Source organism: Balearica regulorum, chromosome 6 (genome assembly GCF_011004875.1).
Source record: "Balearica regulorum gibbericeps isolate bBalReg1 chromosome 6, bBalReg1.pri, whole genome shotgun sequence".
NCBI classification, from domain to species: domain Eukaryota; kingdom Metazoa; phylum Chordata; class Aves; order Gruiformes; family Gruidae; genus Balearica; species Balearica regulorum.
The window spans coordinates 22,020,987-22,045,430 of NC_046189.1; the positions used below are offsets into that span (position 1 = coordinate 22,020,987).

The 24,444-nt window shown below is 35.7% G+C and overlaps 1 protein-coding gene across 6 annotated transcripts in view; it reads right to left on the minus strand.

Moving 5' to 3' along the window:
• B3GALT1 (beta-1,3-galactosyltransferase 1) overlaps positions 1-24,444 on the minus strand; it is a 324,178-nt gene that overhangs the window by 43,690 nt on the left and 256,044 nt on the right. For 3 of the 6 annotated variants that reach the window (XM_075756751.1, XM_075756750.1, XM_075756753.1), the window contains one exon: positions 17,837-17,942. The gene's annotated coding sequence lies outside the window, so the exon portion shown is untranslated. Of the gene's footprint in view, positions 1-17,268; positions 17,635-17,836; positions 17,963-24,444 lie in introns of those variants that run through there. The other 3 variants (XR_012836134.1, XR_012836132.1, XM_075756752.1) reach the window with 3 other exon arrangements.

Sequence of the window (24,444 nt, forward strand, 5' to 3'; positions counted from 1 at the left end):
CTGTGTAAAAGCAAGTAAAGAGTGTTCAGCTATAGTGAAAAACCAGCATAGGTTAGAATATGAGATGTGTTATATAAAAGGAAATAGAAGCATAAAATTCCACATGCCAGCGTTCCTAAAAATGTTGTGTTACAGACATAAATTGCAAAGACAGAAAAAGATCGAAAATGCCAAGAAAGAAGAGTCCTAAAATGTTTAGATCCTGTGAGAGGCAAGTTGATTTTTTTTTTTTATGTCACAGACTACTTCAACATATATATTTTAAAATTCCATGATAAATTCTCCTTTTATAAGAAGCTCAAAGGCTTCTTCAGTTTCAGCTTTAGTTGGAGTCCTAACTTTGACAAACAGGTAGATTTGGTAAAGGGGTGTAGGCAGCTACAAAAACGCTCATAAGGAGGGTGTGCCCCATGCTGCTAGTTAAGTTGAGAAGGCGTAAGGCCGCATTTTGCGATGTGAGGAGCAGTGAAGGTGTGGGAGCAGGAAGAGAAGACACCAACTTGTGAGTCCCATTAAAGCTGAACTGTCTGTTAGCTGTGTGCTGGATTCTTGGGCTCTGGGCTCAGGGTCTGAAATGCTGTCATGGCCTGTTGCTATTAGCTGTTGAAGACTTTCTCTTAGTGGTTGAACCAGAACCCTGCTTGTTAGAACATACCTGTGCCATGTCTGCCCTGAGAAAGCACAGCTTTATTTACAAAGAGTCCAGATAGGTACTGCTCAAGCTGGTCTCACCAAAGCTGTTTATTACATAGCAAAATAAACCCTTGGTAACCAGAGTTGCCCATGTCTGTCAGATACAAGGTTCACTTAAATTGTTTAGAAAAAGGAGGTAGTTGCTTCTTTAGCAAATATTCTCCTCCAGTGAAACATTTCCTAGAAGTTAAAGCAGGAGTATATTCTAGCAAATATTAATTGTGCTGTAAGGTTTCCTGCTGATTTGGTCTGTGGCCTCTGCTGTTTAGCTGTTCTCTATCTGCAAGGCTTAGGAGGTCTTATATCATTCAGTAGTTCAGTGATGCTTATGTCATTAATAATTCTCAGATGCTCTTCTGGAAAGTGGCACAGTAGGATAAATCTTGAATGGGTTACTATACAGTTTGTCAACAGATAGGGAATTTCAGGCTTTTAAAAATGTATTTCTCTAGTAAAATGAAGACTTAATTCATGCTGTGTCAGGAACACTGGTTTTATGATGATGGATGCTGAAAGAAAGGCTTTAGAATAGATAAAGAAGAATGCAAGCTATGGGTTATTATCAGTTTTCTCTTGAGGTTTTTTTCCTCATAATTTCTGGATGGGTCTTTTCCTTTGGCAGGCTCCCAGAACAGCAAGTAACTATACTAGGCTGTCGGACATATGCTATTAAAACTGATTGTCCGTGGCAGTGTTCAGACAATTTATATAATCCCTAAAACTTATTTTAAAAGATCTTTTTGTTCACCTTCTATGTTGAAAGCCTGTTTCAACAAGCAATACTGAGAGATTTTGATTTACTGTTATGAGTGATAGTTTTAAATGTGCTGGCACTTTCACAGGAAGATGAAAAATATACTCTCATATTACATTTTTTTCAACCCTGCCTGGGATTTCAGGCACGTGAGGCAGATTGTGCTTTTGCTGTTCAAAAGCTTCTTTGACATTCCCAATGACATTTAGATGCGGATTAATATTTTGTTGATTATTTTTAGGCTAAGCTTTACTAAATACAAAATCTGTGTATGTTGCAAATCTCTTAATAAGAATGAATAATTCTCTGAACATCAGTAAAAAGATCTGTCATTCTTTGATTTCATTACTATAAAATAATCAGCAGTTATGTACCTGACTGGGAGTATAAAATAATAAGAACCTATGAATGCAACAGCTTTGTTAGTAATTGGATTATTAAGATTTTGAGGAACCTGTCCATCAATTGCCCTATAGAAAACAACAGAGGTGACAAATTTGGGGAATGCTGAATCAGTGCTGAAATATTTGCCCTAGGAAAACACCAAACTAAGTTTACAAAAATTTTGTATGCATTAAGACTAAGGATATATGGGTATTTATTATTATTGTGTATATAGAAAGATAATACAATTAACCAGTCACCATACAATACTACCTCTCCATTCTTTTACTGAGAAAGGAATGCTGTATGTAGCTACCACAAATTTAATCACTTTTACCTCACTGAAAATACTGCAATCTGAAGTAGATTTATTTATTTTTCTGAATAAATATTTCATTAAGAAGTTCTGTTTTGTTTATGTATGCAACATGTATTTTTCTTAGAATGATTTGGCTTTGATTTAAAACTTTTCATACATGATATTCTGGTTTCCAGGTTCAAAATTGGATCTTTTGGCAGAAAATGAACTTTTAAAATTTATTTTTAAAATTCAGTCCTCAACATGAAAAGAGTAAGTGCTCAAATGAAACATTTGTAATTACTTGAATTTTGACTTTTTTGTCAGTAGAAATATGCCAGGTTGAATTTTATATAGGGCAAGATCTTCAATTTCTCAAAAATAAACAATAGTTTTCTACCCAGCTCTACATAAGTTGTATTTTACGCTGACCTGCTCCCAGCTGTAGATAACCATTAGTTGAAGGAGAGGTCTAGAAAATTAGTCTGACTTCTGGATGGTCTAATTTTGTGGTGACTTGTATGAAAAACTTCAGAACAGCTTAATTGCAGAGCACCATGATTGTTACTATCTTCAGTTCAGTGAATGGTGCTCCAGGCATCTAAATATTAGATCCTTAGTTTTGCTTTTTATCATCATCAGTGGTCTTTTACAATCTGGGCTTAATCATGCAATGAGTACTCTAGATGCTCTAAGACTGGGATGTCACAGAGGCCATCTTTTTCTGGTTCAGTGATCCCAACAGATGTCCTTCACCTCTTCTTCTGCAACTTGAACTGAAAGATGCATTTGCTTTAGTTCAAGCCTTAGTACTGCTTATGTTTAAGTAATAGTGTTGGTTACAGAAATATCAGCTTGTGAAATTTTACTTTGTGCTTAGTTTGACTGAAATGAGCTGTCTTTTCTTTCCACCCTACTACGTATATATGGTTATGTCACATGACAGAATTTCCCCACTCCTTTTCAACAATATAGTGATTGTTTCGGATTATTGTTATAGGTGTGGTTGTGAGGTTTTAGATGCTCTACGACGGGGAGTTCTCTGTGGGAAGCAAAAAATCTACTTCCATACTTCTTACCAGAGCTTTTCCATCTTTGGTGAGATTAGATGATTATTAGCTTTTGAATGCTATGGTTACAGACAAATAGTTTCATATTTATGTGAACTACCAGGCAACTATTAACCTGAAACTAATCTAATATGTAGACCTTACTCTTAATCTTCTGTAAAATTGAACAGTTGGGTTACATTATGGTCACATCCAGAAAACTCCATGTTTATCGGTTTCAGCATAGATATGTATATAAACATCCAAGATGTCTCTTATCTTGGTATGCATAACTCTTCACAGTACATCTCAGACCAGTGAGAGAAATCTTCGTAGATGGAAAAGCACAATTCTATGAAGCCATTTTATTCTTTGTATGTTGTTAGAAACATCCTACTATTTTATTCTTTGAAAATTAAAGTTTGTATGTACATATTTACAAGAAATGTTTAGCCATACATTGAGAGCAGGAGAGAATAGATGAGTTGTATGTGAAGGTTTTTTATTTTTAAATTCCAAGTAAATAAACAATTGGGTTTGTAATGATAGCAAAAATAGCACTCTAGTATTTTAAGAGTGATGGCATAAAGACCATTTAAATGCTTGGATTTAATTAAGTAAAAACCAAGAAGAGAAACAATAAAGGTAAATCAACGCCTTAGAGTGGACTGTAAAATGCTACAAAATTCCAGAAAGAATGTAGCCCAAACTGAAACCACTGAAGTCCGTAGGAATCTCGTACAACCTAGTGCAGCTTGGGAACAAGAGGAAGGAGGAGGAAGCTGGGGCATTTCTCACTGTGTATATGCTGACTGTGTATGCTGTCACAGAAATTAGAATTTAAAAGAATCATCTGTTCTGTTGCTTAGGCCTCTCACTGCTCCCTTGAAAAAGCAACATGCATCCTGGATGCTCAGCTACTATGGGTATGAAACCCACACATGAAGAAAAGAAAGTGCAATGATACTTTGATATTTCTTCTTGTACACCAGAGTGTCCTAATATGCATTTTTATTATGTTTATAGACTGTCTTTTGGCTATGCAGTGTTAACAACTGTCCATAGCCTTTTACTCCTCCTTCCTTTCTTGTTTATGCATTATAAATCAGATATGCCACTTATTCCTCTTGACAGTCTCAACATACAGCACTCTCCATTGAGCTGGAGTTTCCCAGCTAGTCATGGTTCTCAACTACAGTGTGTGTGCATGAAGCCAAATTCTACTCTTCTTTGACTTCTTAAGGAGGTTAGAATAGATCATTATTTTGTTACATAGAGTTTAGACAGTCTTGACCAGCTACCATGCAACCTCATTATGCCTTTGTCATGTTTGCGAAGTCAGCTGAAGTCTTTTTAAAATACCTTCTGCATTCTTGACAGTGAAGCAAATGTCCCTGTGGTGCACTAAAGCAGATTTTTGTGTAATGAAATTGCTAATCTGTATGCATTTAGACAATCTATAAGAGTAGAAAGTGCTAGAAAATGAAAGCACATTGAGTAGCCTAAGCATCCGGTCACTTGATGTGGGTATCTCTTACCTCATTGTTTAATTCTTCTGAACACTATGGTCCTCCTGAAATGTACACAAAACCTTGAAATTCTGTGTGATTTGCATTTTCATAGAATAGATGTATAATGGCAGGTTCTTAGCACCTTGATTGACATAATCCTGACATGCAATGGGCAAAGTTTGATCCTTGGAACCATCCATCTGATTTGCATGAGCTGCCTATGCACAAATACGTAGCTAGACGTACAATAAATGGGCTATGTGATAACAAAATAATACAGAGCCCCAGCTGGCCTCTTTAGACAAACAGAGCTTTCATATTAATGCCTTGATACTACATATGGATGAAAAGAAAGGCCTTTTCTCTAATAACATGTACAAAGACTATAATGGATATTTTGTTATTTTAAATTGCATACATGTGCAGTAAAATTGAAACCTAATATTGACATAGTTCTGAAGTGAACAAAAAAGATTATTATCACTAGAAGTATTGGCTAGTGTGTATTTAACTTGCAGATTATATTGCTCTGAATATATAATTCTAGTTGGTTTATGTTCCTTTAGATTTACAAAGAATTTTCCCTCATCTTTTTTCCGAATTTGTAAAATATAAATATGCCTAAATATAAAACTTACAACTTTTCCAATAAGCATGACAAAGCATATGTCAGAAGCTACTTGCCCTGAGGTAGGACATATAAATTATAGCTAACCACAATGTTATCTAGCTCTTTTCTGAATCAATACTTTTATTCTGAGTCACTTTTCCATTAGTGACTTGTGTAATACTAACACAACTTTTTTGGGTCAAGGAGCCTGGGCAGACTTTAAAGTTCCAGATACCTTTCCGAACAATTAATAATCTGTGCAAAACAAGAATATTGGTTCTATGGAGACGTGAAGTAGTGTTGCAAGTTTAAAACTACTAGAAAATTCCAAACAAAATAAAATATTATAACAAGGTAATCAGGCAGACCTTGTTGTAAAGTAGAGCTTTAAAGTATTTTTTTTTTACTTTTTTTTTTTCTTTTTTTCTTCATTCTAGTTCCGCTTATCTGCTGTAGGACAGCTATTGCTTTTTTTCTGTATGAAAGCTCATATTGGGCAAGGTTTACAGCTGGAATGCCAAGCGGAAATGAATTACAGAAGAACATGGAGGGAGGAAAAAAAGAAAAATCTAATTCCTAACAGAAATATGGTACCTTTATATATGTGCAGTGTACACTTTCTTGCAGTGACTGTCTGTTATTGGGGAAGAAAGATTAGGGATGAGAAGCATTACACATCTCTCATCTCCCTCCTCACAAATGTCAGTGTCTCAGCAGCACCCTCAACGTGTTCAGTCACTGTAGTGGGAAATGTTTCCCTTCCTCGCCTGTTGTGCCCTGATGCAATTTTAATTTTACAGTTGTAGTCTGTCCCTTTAAAACTAATCTGTCAGATTCTGTTTTCTTCTTCAGAAACATTCAGAACTGGGATATGAGCTTAACCATTTCCATATTTTGACAAGAAGGGCTCATGTGGTCCAATATAATTGCTTGGTAGCTTCAGTGCTTTGAATAGTGATTGAAACAACATGATAACTCTTACAGAAAACTGGGAATAGGCAAGGTTTGTGCTTCAAATGTTACTTAATTATTAAAGGTAGCTTAAAACAGAGGGTATAATTAGTGAATGGTAGTGCCCATCCTTGGCCACTGTATGTATCAACTTGCTGCCTGGGTGGGAGTTTGAGGCAGGCTTCTGCTTGGGCGATTCAGTGAGTTTGTCATTGTTCTGCCCTTTGGTTATTTCATTCAGAGATGCTATATATAGGTTGTGCATTCAGGACTACACCAGATGCACAGAGCAGAAAAACGGAATTGCTAAACGCTTTTCTTTTACGAGATGTTTTTCATTTCCCAGAGTGTTTGATGATGTTCTGGGGGAGGGGATATCTTTTGGTGGTATTTCACAAAGATTGTTGTGTAATTGGGCAGGTATTAATCCAAACTCAGTTTGTTTTTGTGCTTCAGGATCACTGTCTCGCACTGTCCAAAATACTAAGGCTTCAGGCTTCAGCTTTGAACTTACATAGTAGGAGACATTCAGAACACTGTGATTAAAGTTCATTCCGTACCTTTCACTAGAATTTGTAAGTGATGGCCTCACCCCTTTACAATGCATAGAAAGTTATAGAGTAAACCAGAAGATACTAGTTCTATGATAGTTTAGACTGTTTTGTGCTAACTTTACAGGAATAAAATTAACTATCTGCATAGAATTAAAAATACTAAATTGCACTAATCTATAAAACTGAAAAGCTTTAAGAGTGTGCACATATTACTGCATCTAAACCCTGCGTTTGTCTGTCGATGTTGAATTGGTTTAAATTTCCTCTCTCTTTTTTTCTAGAAATTTTCTGTAAGTAGGATTTTCACCATGTCTGTTAGGAAATAGTTGGTTTCCACGTAAAGTCCCTGTGTTTGGATTTGAGAATAAGTAATGGCGGTGGTAGAAATGCTTGTGCTTTGCTGAAAATTAATAGCAGAAGTAGTCTTATGCAGTTTATTTCACCATAGTACTTTGTCCAAGACAGAGTTAAAAAAAAATTAGTCATGTGCCCAACTTTTGCTTCAATTACTTTTCTTCAAAGGCTTTTATCAGATATTTCTGATGTATATTCTTCCAAGTGAAAACAGTTAATAGTTCAACATATCTAAGCCTGAAAATATTCTACAGGGTATGTGGATACACAAGACACTTGGAAGGAACATCAGCTAGTTTATATCTGAGCTGATGCATAGCTGATTTTAATTTTTGACCAGAATCTTTCTTTTGTGTCACTTTACTCTGGGCAAAATCACTTTAGTATAGAAATTGTTTTGCAGTTTGTGTGGAATGAGCTTGTGTTTTTTGATTTTTTCCTAATAATATGGTCTAGCATAGTAACTGTGAACACTGACTTTACCCAATGCCTTTTATGGTTCTTCTGTCAAGATTAAAGAGATAAGAAAGGCAAATCCTCAGGCAACTAAACGTGGAGTTTTTTAGATTGCCGTGAGAGATGAAGTGGATAAGTGTGATCCTCATGATGTAGTGTCTGTTCTATGAACAAATAAAAAAAACCTCTCATGCACAGATGTTTGTTTGGACACTTCCCCCAAAAGCTGTTTTCATATATGGAAACCCCAAAAGTTTGAATGTATTTTGTAGCTTGGCAACCAGAAGATGTGCAGACACTGTCAGAGAAATGCTGATCCTACATTTCATTAACCTGTATGTCCTCTTTAACGTAGAGGACACAATTATGCTGTGTAGCAGTATCTTTCATAGAGATATCAGAGTGCCTGTTTTTTCAATGTGGAAAGAAGAAATGGAAAATTCAGCAGGACAGGAACATTTCTATGTTAGTAGCCAAAACAATAAAATCTGCCTCAGAATTACTGCTTTCCAGCAGCGGTAATTCTAACAAAGACATTAAAGTACTGTTGAGCTGCTTATACATGAATAGAAAGGAATAATCACTAGTTGACATGTTACTAGGATATTTTTTTTTAATTTCATCTGCTTCCTTAAGTTTGATCGAAATGTGGAACTTTTTGAAAGCCACATATAAGTGGTGTATATGCTAATCCTATTATTCATTAATAGGATTAATGAGTGTATCTCCTGCATAAAGCTTTGAAAATGTACCCTCTAGGTCCCAAGCTTCTCTTTTTTTGTGAATTGTCACGATAATCCACATATATGCAAGAACATTCTAACATATGAATTATATATCTCTTTATGGGCCTGAATTTTGCTCTGCATTTATCATTAGTAAGCATTGTTTCTGTACCTAGGGGCATTCTAGCAAAACAGTGAAAGTGAGTAGTACATTATCCTCATGCTTTTAATGGTTATCAGTTCTGCTCAGGTAAGACATCTTAGATGAAAGAATTAAAGTTATCCTTTAAAAAAAAAATCATAAATTCAATCATCTCTAATTTCAAAAACAAATAGAAGAATTAATGTATTATAAAGGTCAAAGTAACAGAAACAGAAGCACTAGTGCATTATTAAAGCTGCAAACAACTCTCTCAGCTCATGATGTCCTGACTGCTGTTTTTTCCTAAGCTGAACAGACACTGGTCTGAAAGACAGACATCACATGTCCCAGTTTAAAGATCCAAAGTCATCTTGTAGGCAGGTACATTTTCAGAAATATCATTGGTGTTCCTATAGAACTATACTTTTACAAAGGTAGGTTTTTCTTTCTATTGAACAAAAAATTCTGCTGTAATTGCTTATGAACTAGAACTCAAGAACAAACTGGCAATTAAAAAGAAACAAGAGACCTCCCTAATATTGTCATAGACTTTTGTTGATATGTATTTGAAGCCCACTTCTTCGGAGGCAAGGTTTTTATGTCTGCCATTTTGTGACTGAAAGCAGTTTTCAAGCTGCGATGTAGAGTTGTGGTTTTTTATTTCTTTTTCCCCAGAATGACTTTTGAGTCTTACTCACAGGTCTATGCTATGATCAGTGAACAAAAAAAAGAGCACAGTAAATGAAGGTCATGGCTGATATGCCGTCTACTAAGAAATTATAATGGCAGTATTATATGTAGTGAGACAAAAAACATACTGCTTTTGTACTCAGGAGTGCCTTTTTTTTCTTTGATAGAAGAGATTTGGTTTTGATATCCTATTTATTGATCAGTCATTACAACCTTAATTTGACACAAATGTGAACCCCTTCTTAAATCTATTTCATGAAAAAAATCTGAAGAGGAGGAACTAAAGATGATTCAGGCCTCATTATGAGATAACTTTGGTTCATACCCATTTTGAAAAAAACCCTTGACTGATTTTTTTTTTTGCCATTGTAAAAGCCATTACTTCTGCTAAATACCTATTGGAGAAAGAATCTTTAAATTCATTCTCATCCATTTTTTATTATGCTAGAGGAAAGGGGTTTGTTTCAAATATTTGTGTCATACAATTTTTGTTTTTCTAAACAGACTTCTTTCCTACACAGAATTTAGTAAATTCAAGTTAATCTGCGTGATCATGTTAGAACTGTATCCAATGTGGAAATGGAAATCTAGACTGCCTAAATCTTGTTCTTCCCAAGATTTCCTTCAGGCTTTGCCACCCTTGGGTACTAAAATCTACCTCACTTTATATTGCTTAAACCTGGAGTTGCTGCAAACTTTTTTGATCAGGAGCACAATGCTATAAGCTCTTTTTTATCAGAACTCATCCAATTCCTTGGGTTCTGGGTATACAAACATGTACAATGCTTATTTCTGGCCCTTTGTTCAGGCTAGTGTTAGAAAGAGGGTTAGAAGTTGTATACCACAAAAGACTTTGTCTTCTAGCTGTGACAAGTATATTTGTATTCTTTAGCTTTCTATTTTTGAAACAAAGACCAGTGTAATCTATGTTCTTCAATAGAGTTATCCAGATGGAGAAGGTAGGAAGCCAGATGTTTCTGAAGATGGAATTCAGGGTGCTGTGATTTAGTTTGTAGTCTCTGGACTTAAATATCTATGCTTAAATGTGATTTAAGGGTAAGATTCCAAAACAATCTGTTCTATTTCTGGGTGACAAGTATGATATACTAGTCCTATCTTGCAGCACCTTGGGTCACTTGCCTGGGTACAAGTCAAAAATACTTCTTAGAGAAGTCTCTGATGAAGCCACTAGTGTTTTCAACTGGAGTTTTAAAACCTAGAAACTTACCAACTTTTGTCCTGTTAAGAAGAATATGTTAATTAGATATGATTAGTCCCATTAAAATCAGTGACAAAACTCATTCTGCTCACTGTGATATTCAGCACAATATGAAAATGAAAGGTTAAAATTTGTTATTGGCTGCTACTTTTTGAAGTACTTGGTGGAAGAAATGAGTTATACTCCTATGACTACAAATTCTGTGTTAAGATAATGATTATTCAGTAGCTGAAAAATTTTAGAATTTACTACTAATTGGGAAGTTACATAATAACAAGGTGACTAAAGATTAAGCAACAAAATTCGGAAAGATTTATGGAAGTATTAAAAAAAAAAAACAACCAAAACCACGTTAAGGCAAATGGCGAGGATATAAAACTATTCATGTGTGTGTATTAGTAGCAGAAAAAACATGGTGATGAGAGAATCACTGGTGCGTTCAATCCCCAGCATTAAAAATGTTCATACTTTATGTTTATGACTGTTCAAGCTGTTACCATGTGATGAGCGAAAGTGGCACTTGCATGTACAGCAATACCTCATAATATCATTGCCACCCAAATTAAATTCATGTTATAGGAACCCCCTAGTGCTTTCGGTGCAGAACAACAACTAAGAGCCTGCTGAAGCAGAGTGTGTTTTCATATCTCTCTGATGACAAGCCCTCTGGGCTCAGATAAGATGAGGTTGAGAGAATGGTCATTTGGTTCATAATAATACCTGAGTAGCAATGTCCACATAGCTTTTAAATCAGCTATGATGACTAAGTAAAAAAAGTTATATCCAGACTGTGTGCTTTTTATAGATAGCACAAAGATTCAGTTCCCAGATGGCTTTTGAAGGAGGGGTAAATGTTATTTTTGGTTGATAAATGGGATTAGTGTTCTTCGAGAGACTGGTATTAGGTAAAAGTCGACATCTTTTTTGCTGTGATAGTAATATAATTTCAAAATGTAACTTTCCTTTCTCTTACTTCTTTCCCCCTAATATTCTATACTGACGTTGTGCCAGATGTGTTATCTAGTCAGCTTCCCTACTTTGCCTCTGAAGAAGTCATGTATATATAGTATTATTTTACATAGCATATATTTTTACCTGCATATATTGCTCTTCAAAGATTTAAATTCCTTTTGTAAAGTGTTTTTTACTCCTGGAGGAAAAATAAATTGACATAAGCATAAAACATTTCCTACTTCTTTCTCAACCTCTTTTCACTTCAGAATTTTAATCATTCATCAAATAATTCTTCTGTGCAAATTTATGTCATTATAGAAGACAGACCATCTACAAAGATTCATTTGAGAGGTCTTACATTGGCTTAATGAAAATTCCAATAGTAGACATATCTGTTAACTTTTTTTAAAATTTTGCAATCAATAATACATTATTGATCTTTCCCTGAGCTTAACTCTTAATGCATTAGCAAAATCTAAGATTACATCTCTACTGCACTTCTAACAGAAAAATGGTTTTCAGTCTACCTGAAATGTTTGTTATTAACTAATATGGCAGCTATTGCTAGCTGAGTAAGCTCAAGAACAGAATATATTTATTTTTGCACGTATTTTCCTGATGTTCTAGAACAGTCTTTTAGACAGAAAATTAGTATGACCTTATGAAAATAAAGTTAGAGAATAATAAAAAAAAGGCAAAATACTTTATTTCACAAAGATGTATATTTTCAGAGAGACGACAAGTACAAAACCCCACAACTTCATATGGAAGTCAGTGGGAGTTCTGACCTACTTAGGCTTATGCAATTTTAACCATTGTATTTCTGTGACAAATCATGTAATGTAATTTAATTTTTGATCTGGGTTTGGTCTGCATATGAAATATTATTTGAGAGGATTTTTATCGTATATGTGAATCTAAACCAATCTTGTTTTATCAGTGCAGCGGATTAGCTTATGTCTCTTAAGACAGGATTTAAAGTAAGAGTCATCTGCTTCTGTGAATGTCTTTTTGTTTTGTTAGTTACAGATAAAATAAGCACAACTAATACTCCTGGCTATGGAACTGTATTTCAATAAACTTGTAAAACAAAGACTAATTAGATGACACGATCTGTAGGAATGAAATAGAAGCAGAAGTGTAAATGAAATACAGATAAAATTGGACATACAATGCAGCCCAGACCTTCTTCCATTCATGGTACTTTTTCTCTACACAAACTTGCCAGAGTTAAACACAAGTATTTTGTGGCCTCGTAAAAGCCTGACACATGTATCTTTTTTATTTCTAGCTCTTAGTAAATGCATTGTTTTCTGTTAATAACTGAAAAAAGAAGAGAGGTGCAAAGAGGACAATAGTGTGATACATTGCTATTTTGCTACTAATTAAAATAACTGAGTATTTTGTGTCAGTTGTGGGTTAACCCCAGTAAGCAGCTATTTACCCATTTCCAAGAAAGTAGGGCGTCATTGTGCATAACAAGTTGGGAAGACAAACACCATAACTCCAAAAGTTCCCCCTTCCTCCTTTTTCCCATCTTTATTGCTGAACACGACATCCTATCGTATAGGATACCCCTCCGGTCATTTGGGGTCAGCTGTCCTGGCTGTGTCCCCTCCCAACGTCTTGTGCACCCCCAGCCTGGTCGCTGGTGGAGTGGCGTGAGAAACAGTGATGGCCTTGATGCTGTGCAAGCATTGTTAAGCTCAAACATTGGTGTCTTATCAACACTGTTCTGGGCACAAGTCCAAAATACAGCAATGTACGAACTGCTATGAAGGAAACTAGATCTATCCCAGCCAAAACCCATACAGTGTCTGAAAGGAAAGGGACAAAGTGAACAGGCAAAGGATTAATGCAAGAAATAGAAAATAGGTGGCTGCAATAGCCTGACCAGAAGAGATCAGAAGTTCCTGTGTGAGCTACCAAGCAGTTGTGACTTGGCTATAAATACTTGGATGCAGTAATGCAAGTAATAGACTGGCCACTAGCATGGTGTGTATGCTTTTGGCGTACCTTCAGTGATTATCATGGACAAATATGCAGCCTTGATGTTATTGAGGACTGGGCCTGTGTATGGATCTCTTTCACACATTTCTTCTGCAGTTCTCCTGTAGCACATAGCAGAACTGCACTCAGTGCTCGTTGTTTTTATGTATGTATGTGCCAGTGTCCTCCAAACTTGTATAAATATAACAAGCAAATGCTACTTCTTTCTATGAGATATGAGGCTTGAGTAAAGTGACATTTCACCTCTTTGCTTTGCAATGTAGGTAGCACTATTACGTTGTGCTGAAGGTCAGTGCAGTTTGTCTGCCTATCAAGCTGAAGAGCAATTTCATGCCAAGCCTGCGGCCCTTTACAGAGGTCTAAACATACACATAATTAACTGTAATTTTAGTACAGCTCCTCAGGTTGCTATCATTAAAACTGTATTGAGTTTATTCTTTAATACATTGATTACAATAGATTATTCAGCAGCAGACAGAACCAGGCACAGGGGAGCAACTTCTGCCATGCTCCCTGGCATCAAGACTGCTGTTCATAATTTTATTTGAGAAGGTGAAAAATGTTCTAATGATAATGCTGAACTTGATGATGCAGAAGGTGGGAAGGGAGAAAAGAAAGAGGTATATCTCTCTGACAACTGATAAATCCTGTTTAATCCTTCCAATTTATTTTCTTATCTTTCAAAAGGCTATGCACATTGTCAACATTTTCCTTTTTTTCTTTAAATTTATGCAGATAGATATTTTGTTGCATCTCCTGCCTTGTGGGTTCTCCCCTTTTTCTTTGCTAGGTTCCTCCAGTCGTCATTCCCATAACCTCTTATGTAATCCCTGTTCTGTTCTCACCTCCAAGATTCCATTCAACTTGAGTTTGTACAGGGAATTTTGCTTTCACTAATGCAAGCTAAGGTTGTTTCACTGTGTTTCCTTCTTGCCACCTTTCCCCTTCAAAGTTTGTATGTTTTTGAAGTCAGCCTTCTGGAAGGACATGAAGCACCACAGGCAATCATAATTTTGTGTTAATGAAGTTATTTGTCAGTGAATTAAAATTCAGAAGTGAAGTTTTCAGTTAACTAAATATGAAAAATTACCAAAAAGTGCAACAGGCCTTGTTATTTTGATATTAAGTTCCATTTATTTGACACTGCACTTTCAGCTTTCAGTATTATGCAGATTTGCTGCATTAACAATAAAATCTAAAGAGTGAATGAAAAGCCTGTTCTGATCAGTTAACCATGGAAGACTAAAATCCTGTAGTTTCACACTTGTCTACAAACCAAAAGTGATTGACTAAATTTTCAGGTTATGTTCTCATAGTCTCAAGTAGCTAGAAGTGAAATAATTGCTGCTGGAACTATTTAAATGCTTTGCCTGGATCTAATTACTTTTGCTTTAAATGATTATGCCCGTTCCTCATTTAGCATGCTCAATGCATCCATGATTCATTTTGTCCTCACTTTAGGATAGATTAAAACATTGTTGCACTCTGTAACAGGAAGTTAGGACTAAGAACGTGTCATTTATTTGAAACTCAAGTAAATGGTATTTAGGTTAACGTCCAGCTGGTTTGAAATAGGTCTCTGAAGGCACAGTTTAGGTCTGGTCTAGGCTACAAATGCTGCCTCCTGCTGCCATTGAGCGTTCCCTGTATTTGTGCAAATACTCTGCACTTTGCGGTAGCAGTATACAGCAAATAGAGAGCATGTGCACTGGGTTGTGTATTCCACCCTAGACTGTGCTTTTATGCACACTGATACATATCCAGTTGCTTTGGTTTATTTTCTTCACGGAAAATGTATGTGCCATGACTGAAAGGATACAGAACAGTCCATTTTAAGGTGAAGAGTGGGGGAAAGGAATAATAATGTCTGCTACTGGCTGGCAAAATGTATGTAAATTAATGCATTTTGACTTTTTGTGTGGACAGATGGTAGGTTAAGGCAAACCCAAAGATATTTCCTCCTATGATGATTTTGTAAACAGCATAGCAGATTGTCAGTTTGTACGCTGTTCTAATGGGATAAATTTTTTGACTGCTGGGTCGTTGTGTGGTGCTAAAACTATGTGAATTGTTGCTCAGTGCTGTATCCTGGTGAATCAACGTTTGCAAGTATCTCCAATCATACAGATTGGATTCCTGAGTAATTCTCCCTGTGAAGGCATCTTAATCTCTCTTCTCTTAGTGCAGTTGTCTAAAAATAAAGGCCATGGTCGTATTTAATTTTGTGAAATCCAGCATGCAACCTTTAACTTGGCTGAGCTCTGCGGCTCCATCCAGCCACCTCCTGACCCCAGCTCCCGTGGAAGATAACTTTCCCCACTTGGTTCCATTTCAGTCCCTCTAATGGTGCTCTCCAGCTCTGAGTAGCTGAAGTGCCTTCTATTTTGTCTGTTGCCAGCCTTCTTTTGCCAATATATAAACAGGTTGCTATTTGCTCGAAGAAACAGCTTGATATGTGCTTCTGCAGTGAGTCTTGGAAACATTACTGTTCAAAGACAGCAGCTGAAGTACTCTCTGAAACTGAGAAGCCCTAACACCCACCTTGATGGGACTGACTCAGCATATTACTTTGAAATTTCAACCTCACTGCTGACCCCTATATTGTGTCAGCTTTTGGATTTGGAATTGAGCCTTGGATCGTACTTGTTTCTGAAGGTATATTTATAACCAAAGCAGGAGAATATGGTTATTTTAAAAGAAAACCTCTATCAAATTTCTGGGAAGGAATGGATTATGTTACTAAGGACTCCCCAAGCCTCTGTTTTTTGATTATGAATAAGAAAGCAATATGAACAGCAGCTGACTTGCTGATCTCTGTCTTCACTTAAAAGTCAGAGCTCAGGCATTCATTTAGAGGACTGAATACTTTTTTTTTTTTCACTGTACGGTTCTTCTGACATTCGCGGTTAATATTTATACTCCGTAGGCTAGAAATATTACTAGAGAGAGAATGCCTCAAGGCTGATTCTGCTTTGAATGGAGTTAGTGGAAGTTTAACCATTGCTTGTAAAAGGAGGAAGACTACACCAAAAAAGATTTACAATTTAAATGTGTTTAATCGTTGTGTATCTGTATGATACAGATTTACTCACACTATTTAGAGTATATTTTAAAAAGACAGTCCCTCTTTTTTTCTAGGGCATTGTCTTGTTTTTAGTCTCTCTATAATTAGTTTCTATTTATAGAGCAGATCAAGAGAAGTAGCTCACAGATGTCAGAGATGCATGTTTTCTCACATATAAGTGTTTTCTTGCTTTAACTTTATGCAAATACTTTATTATTAATGTTTTTAAAAGACCACAGGAGGTATATTGACTTCACTTTTTTCTGTATGATTAATGCCAGCCATTTGTTTTTTGCTTTCATTTGTATGTACTTCAAACTCTGCCATAGAAAGGAGAAATGGCCTATATGCATTTAAATATACACATAAAGATTAAAAGAATAGCAATCCTAATTTTTTTTAGTCACCTACATCACTATAATGGATCTCTAACATGAAAGTTCTATTTTAGAAAGTGCTATTACCAGCACTTGTTTCCATTTTTCATCTTGGAAAAACATTTAATTTCCAACTTAAGTTCTCGCTACATATTTTTAAATTCCCTTACATCATAAATGCTCCTTCTATGTCTCAAGAGGTTAGGTAGTTCATTGCTTTTGACTCAATAAAATTCTTACAGGCAATTGTGCTATTGAAATTTTGGTAACATAACATGAGGCTAAAAAAAGTAATGAGTAGAGTTACTATCACCCTAGTCACAGAGTTGTGTGTTTAAATGCATGTTGCTGTGAACTGTACTCTGTATGCTAGCATTCTTGTATATTCTATTCTGTATAAATTCAGAATCACTCAAAAGTTCTTTGTAGCTGCAAATAAAATGTAACTATTTCCTTTTAATATGATGCTAATAATGAAGTGGTAAATGCATTAAAACAAAGTATTTAAGGCACGTAGGTTTTCTAGATACTGTGTTAGTATAGAAAAGAAAGACACCATGAATATTGAGAAACTTATATTTAAACTGTGAGCCCTTTCATAGAGCAACAGCAACCTCCCTCTTCTCAACCTGCGAATGACCTCACTTACCACACTGCCTCAAAGATGAGATAATAATGGAAGTATCCTTTATTTATAGTATCCCATAGAACAAATATTTTTAGTAGTGGCTTTTGTATTTGCGTTACGCAAAATTTCTCAAAAAATTAATTTCAGCCTTTATATTGTATCTTCCATCTTGGATTGTAAATGGGGAAGGGCTTTCTTAGGTTTTCTTTTCCTGTTAAACACATTTAGTGTAGAGAGTCAAATCAAAATCTTTAATCATTAACAGGCCAAAGAATTGTTAAAGAATAAAAAAACCTGAGGCAACACAGTTTAATAAAAGCTATACTATCCAATGAAATCATGTGCACTTATACTGTTGTATTAGCTATAAAAATATAAACCAGTTAATATCATACAGTTATGTAGGTACTTACCATTTTAAAAGAAGCATCAAGTGGAATTGGTGGAAAGTCCCCAAGGTGTAATCAATAATTGATTAAAATGATGAGCCTTTGATGGTATTATTTTGAAGTGCACAATCTGAAATTAGAGGAAATTTACTGATAGTTGTATATTTTGTTGAAAGAAGGATTGCTCAGACATATATTAACAACAAAATCAATGTCTGTTGCCTTCTACAGAGTACAAGTGATTTATTTTGAGAATGTCTTTCAGCTGGGTAGCTAGGTAACTTACACTGTGCTACACGAAAGATTTTGGATTCCATTTTGTGAAGCAGGATTCCAGTGCAATGAGTGAAGGAAACAGATGGAGTAAGAGGAGGACAGATGGGTACCAAAAAATTACAGCCACTGTTTTCAGTACCTGTGCATTAACTGCCATAAATCAATTTATTTTCATTTACTGAAACAGGAAAATCATAGATTATGAAGCCAAAGCATTACAGGGCTCAAACCTCCACTCTATATTGAAAACATTTATTTGTAGCGGTTAATAAGAGTTTTAAATGGGCTACATCTGAGAGTAAAATTTTCTGTAGGCAAGAACCTCACCCCCAGTACAGTCATTTCATTCTGTCAGGGAGATTTAAGCATCTCTCTTATTCAGCAGGGGGAGAATTTGTTGGTTATTCTGCCATATTATACACTGTACGGCTTTTCTTGGAGACCAGAGGTGGATTAATGAAGTCATGCAGTGAGTGCTAGGGGGCTGCTCCACCACGAAGGCTTCAAGCAGCCTGGGAAGGAGCTGAACCTGAAGAGCCCAAAGTAAAGGCTGAGAGCACAGAAGGCCACTTTCTCTCCTGCAGCAGCCTTGAATTGCAAGACATGAATGGTGGATTAGAAAATCAAAACAAATTTTCTCTCTCTATATATATACACCAGCAGTCCTTATCTGCTACATGGCACAGCTGCTCTGTCACATACTTGACCTTGACTTAATTTGATCATCCCTGTGGTTAAATAGGAAGTTCAGCTGTGAGCCAAATAATTTCTTAACACCACTCAACCCACCAGTAGCTGCTAGCTTGTTGCTGATACTGTTGAATTTTTATATGACCACCTGTCTATTAGAAATTAGATGGTGCCCATCCAGACAATTTACACTTATTTTAGTGTCTTGCAATTAGTGGACTTTCAAAATTGTAGAATACAAATGGAAATCATCCTTGTATTCAAAATATTTGAGAAATGAAGAAAGATAGGTCAGAATATGTAATTGGTCTCATTCTTGTTGAATTTATATCAGGAAGTTTTCTTATGTAGAGACTGCATGAATAGTCACTATATTTTGGTGCAGCAAGGGCAAAAGTATGAAAAACATAAATCAAATATCTTGGAATTGGCTTTCTGTTAGATTTTATCCCTGTTCCTTTAAAATTTTCCTATGAATAGTTTGAATTAAAAATTCACATTTTTTTGGAATAATTTTCTAATTGAAAATTATTCATTTTAAGGGTTAGTGTCACTACTTTTGTAATAAAACATAAATCAGATATGGTGTTTTGTCTTCAAATGAAAAAGGAATGGTTAGACTTCATGCCTCAATCTATTAAATGTAATTTAGAGGTTAATGTGGTAAAACCTGAGGCTTTTAACTTTGTTACCTGATTGTAGATTCCCTTCCCTATGTTATCTCATTCAAAGTGAGCATTGCAGTGCTGGCTATCATGAGTGCTAGAGGCTGGGTTACAGTCCTCAGTCATAAACAAGTCCTGTTCAAAACTCATCATCTTCTCCTCCCACCTTTAAACAAATCTCTGTTGAATTGGGATGTGGCCTACAAATCAGGCAAGTAGTTGAGAAGGAATGTGGTGGGATAAACAGGAAGGAAGATGGTTTGGCTTGGTTTCATAGCTGAAGTGGAAGAGAAATCATTGTTTGGTTTCCTTCAGTTAGAAAACATTAGTGATATGAATCTGGTTTCAGAACTACTCTATGCAGGTGCAAATATACTAGTTTTCTTTTTGTTCCATTACAGTTGAGTTGCAGAAACATTAATGCAATTGCCATTATTTTTTTTTTTTCACTAGGACTTCTTATAAAATTCCATATCTCCATAGCCATTGAGCTTCTTGCCTTCCTCCACCAATCAATGCTTTTCCATTCTGTGTTTGGAATAAAATAGATATAAAATATTATTTCCTTTAAGTAGGTAGGAGATAAACTATACTGCTTTTTTAAGCCATCTATCTGAAGGAGACAGTTTAAAATCTTTACCAGGGTCAAAACCATGAGGAACTCTTTCTGATTTTTGTAGTTTAAAGATGGAAAGAAATTACAACTTAATCATTTTGAAAGCATAGAATTGCTTTGGAAATTAGACTGGAATTTACTATTTACTACTGTGATTCTTTTGAAAACAAGCTTGTAACACACAAAGTAGGCACTCTTAAATCCGCATGAAAAGTAATGGCCACTCATAATTCTGTCCTAACAGATAACCCTTCAGCCCATTGAAACCTGGCAGTGTGTAGTGTCAGGAACATCTTGATACTAGTATGGAAGAACAATATAATTATTTTGATATATATAAGTTAGACTCGAAGAGAAGATTGTCCAGGGAAAGGGAAAAGGCCATGTTGCTGTCAATACTTATTAGCAGTAAGTCTAAATGATGTGCATCTTTGTTTATATTTTTGATTTGTATTCAGCCCAGACTGAGATTGCCCTTTCTCAAACTGCTTAATCACTTTTAATTCCCTAGAGGAATGCTTTTAGAAAAGAGTGCAATCTTGTACAAGGCTCTTGCTGATAACTAAATTTGGGGCTTCTTGCCCTGATGTGGAGAAAGAACGTGTATGCACTGCAGAGAAGAGGGCTCTTTGTTAAAAATCTCCTGGCGATCCTCAGCTATTATGCACTGAAGACTGTTACCCACATGCTAAGGCTAATCTAAATTGCAGCAAACAGGAGATCTCTCTAAAGTGGTCAAAACTCAAGTGCTCGATCTTGTTTCTGTGCACTACAAGAGATGCTATGCTAGTTTAAATGCTTCTTTGAGCTGTCAACCTGGTGGTTTCGGTTCCACCATTCTGCTTGGAGAGGGAGTCCACCATACATATTAGCTTATTAAGGTAATAAAAGATGATGGTGAAACAGCTGTGGGGCATACATGTCCAAAAAAAAAAAGTCACAAGCTTCTGTACAAGTACAAATGGGAATAAATGCCCAGTATATTCACTGCTTTTGGAGCATCTTTCAAGAGCGGAGTATCCAGCAGGATTCCCAAATAGGAAATTACTCTTACTAAGGAATTGTTTCTTTCTGTATTTTTGTCATCCAACCATTTCAAAATGAGCTGAGCTTCATCATCTACGTTGCAAGTTGAAACAAGTGTATTCTGTTCTCTGTGTATATGCAATATGTATGAATTGGTCTAATGGATTAGTTCAGTTACTGAGATCAACTAAACAGCAGATTCCATTCTATATATGAAATTAGAATCTTAAGTTTAAGCTGTAGATATCATTATTTCAGATAATGAAAAACCTTTCAAATGAGTTACTTCAGTCTGGTTTCACTTCAACAACGTACATTACTACAAATGAGAGGGTGTACTATGAAGGCAATAGTATAACCTGTATAATTGGTATAAGAATATGCCAGGAAGAGTTTGCGGGGCCTGGGAGTTTGGAATCCCCACCTCAGCTTTGTGTGCCTCAGTCCAGGTGTGACCGGCTATAGGAAGAGTACGGTGTGTGTTTCAGCCATCCTCCCCGCCAGCACCATGCTAGCCAGCAGTCAGAAAGCCCTAATACTTTTACTGGTAGAAAGTAACTACAGAATACTAGGTATTGTAGTACAAAAGAAAAAAAAAAAGTTATTCTTTCCACTACAAGTGAATTGAATGGTCTGTAAATAACACTTTTTCTTTTCACCTCGTGTGTGCTTGCACAAAAATGCTGCTACTCAATTGTTCTGAATATGTCTTCGCTTAATTTCAAAGCTCAAAGTAGTGATTAGCAAGAACCTTGGGCTCTGCTTTGCTGTTCCACTGTTAAGGAGCAGATTAAAAAAGAAACTTAAAACTCAATGTAACTGGTGATTGTTAACGCTGTTTCTGCTTGTATCTTTGGGGATTCTCACCTACTATTCTTAGTTACTTATTCCCAAATCTTCAAAATAATAAAAAGGCCCTGGGCAAGCACTTTTCCTCATGACACTGATTGTTCTTATTGAAATTGCAACTTCTTCTTTGTGAGGAGGAAGAAGGAAGTATAAAAGCTTGAGGCAGGTTTAGCCGTGACTAAAATCAGTTTAAATCAGTTGGCAAGGGCTTGAGCAAACGTAGGGACAAGCTGAGGGAACACGTTTAGGACCATAGCATGAAAAATAAATAGAGAAAACCAGAAAAATATAGCAAGGAATACGATGAAGAACAGAGTGAATGAAGGTATGAAGGAGTTTAAAGACTGGAAAGACAACAGTAATTAGAAATAAAACTTGAAGAAATAGGATAGCAAAAAAACAGAGGAGCACATAGCAAGAAAACAGAGAAAGTGCAAGTGTGAAAGGGTTGGGACTAAGACAAAGGTTTTCTGAAGATAACATCTATCTGTCAATCTGACTTCTTTTGTTCTAGACTCTGATTCCATTATCCCCCACCCCTCATATATCCTGTTGACTTGTAGGTTTCTTTCCCAAGCAAACCAGCTAGATGCCTTCAGGAGAAATTGTGGTAAAATCAATAAAATTGTATGTTTTAGATTGCTATATGAGATGCAGAGGGGTTTAGTTCCTATATTGATACAGTAAGAACATGGCAAATCTATGCCTGCTAGGTCTGAGCACTGTGGGTATGAGCTGCTGCTCACTAACTGCCCTAGGAATTAATGCTAGTTTCTTCCGTAGTGCCCACCCCCCCAAACATACATGGCTTTAGTTTTTCCAGCAGTGAGTTTATATTACTATATGTGTAACAAACTATGTATAGAGGTCTGTAAAATGTTTATACATGAACGTGAATCTCATCTTCTATAAAGATGTCTTCAGTATATTAGAAGGTACTTATTTGTCCTTGTTAATTTAACTGTTCTTTCCACACTGGTAAATAAGCCTTTTTTTTTTTTTTTTTTTTTTTTTTTAATTTTTTTTTTTTTTTTTTTTTTTTTTATTTCTCACTAAATAATCACATGAAAAATTGCTGTTATTTAATCAGGAAACTTTCAGTAAAGCATGCAATGTCAAGCTTTTTTGGGGGAGAGGGGAAAGTGGGTGCAGCATCCAAAATTTCTTCTTCAATATTCTAGAAATAATAGAATGGGGAGTCTGGAGACCATTTTTAGAATATTTAGCTCTAACAGTTGAGTATTAATAGGTTCTGAGTGATAGAAACAGGAATCAAAGCACTTTGTGGTCTGTATATGGTTAGTATAGGACCACCTGTGAATGAGATAATTTTAAAAATAGCCAGTTCTGAATTTCTGGTAATACTTTCTTCTGACTTTTGACAACCATTTTAGCAGTGTAATGAATTATGTTGTTTTTCCTTGAATAGTTTTAAAATTTCTATATATAAAACCTCCTCAGAAAGGTGCAAATACAAAATACTGGGTACGTGCACAAAGGTTAACCAGACAAGCTTTGTGTAAGGAACCTGATTTTGTGCTAATGAACATTCTGCAGAATGGCTATCATGATATATCCTCCTACTTAGCAATAGGAGAGGGATGTGTAACTAAATAACTCATTAGAATGATGAAGATCATGTTTAAGGCATGTTCGTTTTCCTTAGCTATCTTTTTTCCCCTAGACATCTAGCTCACTAAAGAATTTATTACTGCAGAGGATGATGTCTGATGTATGACTTGTTTCATGCTAGCTATCTTTTACAAGCATTTGTGCTTATTCCCTTGACTCCATCTGAAAGAAAAGGCATAGGATCATATGTCATTGAATGCCCTAGCATGGGAAAATAGACATTCCAATGCTTGGCTTTTGCTATGCATTTAATGAAGCCAGAGTAGTTCAGTAAGCTTCGCTACTAATATTTTTAGGCAAACAGGCAACAGTTATGACCGCTATGATACTTGCTGTAATTTAAGTTAAAGACTGATAAACTGTTGAAGAACTAAAAACCACTGGCTGTGCTCAAAGCTTTCATTTTTTTAGAATGAAATGTTTTGTCATTCTTATTTTCTATAGCTGTTTCTGTAAACCTAGAATTGAATCTCAAGTGTTGATCTGTTCTGATGGTATTTCTATTTGGAAATGTCAGATATTTCAGGAGAAATTTTATTCCTAGAAGATCTTAAATTGCAGACCTATTATGGAAATTTTATCCTTGCAAAGCTGAATGGAATTTACCCAATTCTAAACCTTAAATATTTTGTGAAATGCCTCTATTAAAATATGGCCTCAGAGTTAGTAAAAAAAGAAAAACAAAAAAAGCCACCAAAAACCCCCTGAAGCTAATCTAAACTAATCTAATAAAGAGTATTGTGTCTGTCTGTATATGGCAATGTGAGGATGATAAATTCTACTATAAATATCCATTTCTTTTGTAATGACTGCTATATATTGTAAGTAGGGCATCTGTATGCTGCCTGAAATTAATTCCTTAGTAGCAGCAGCAAACT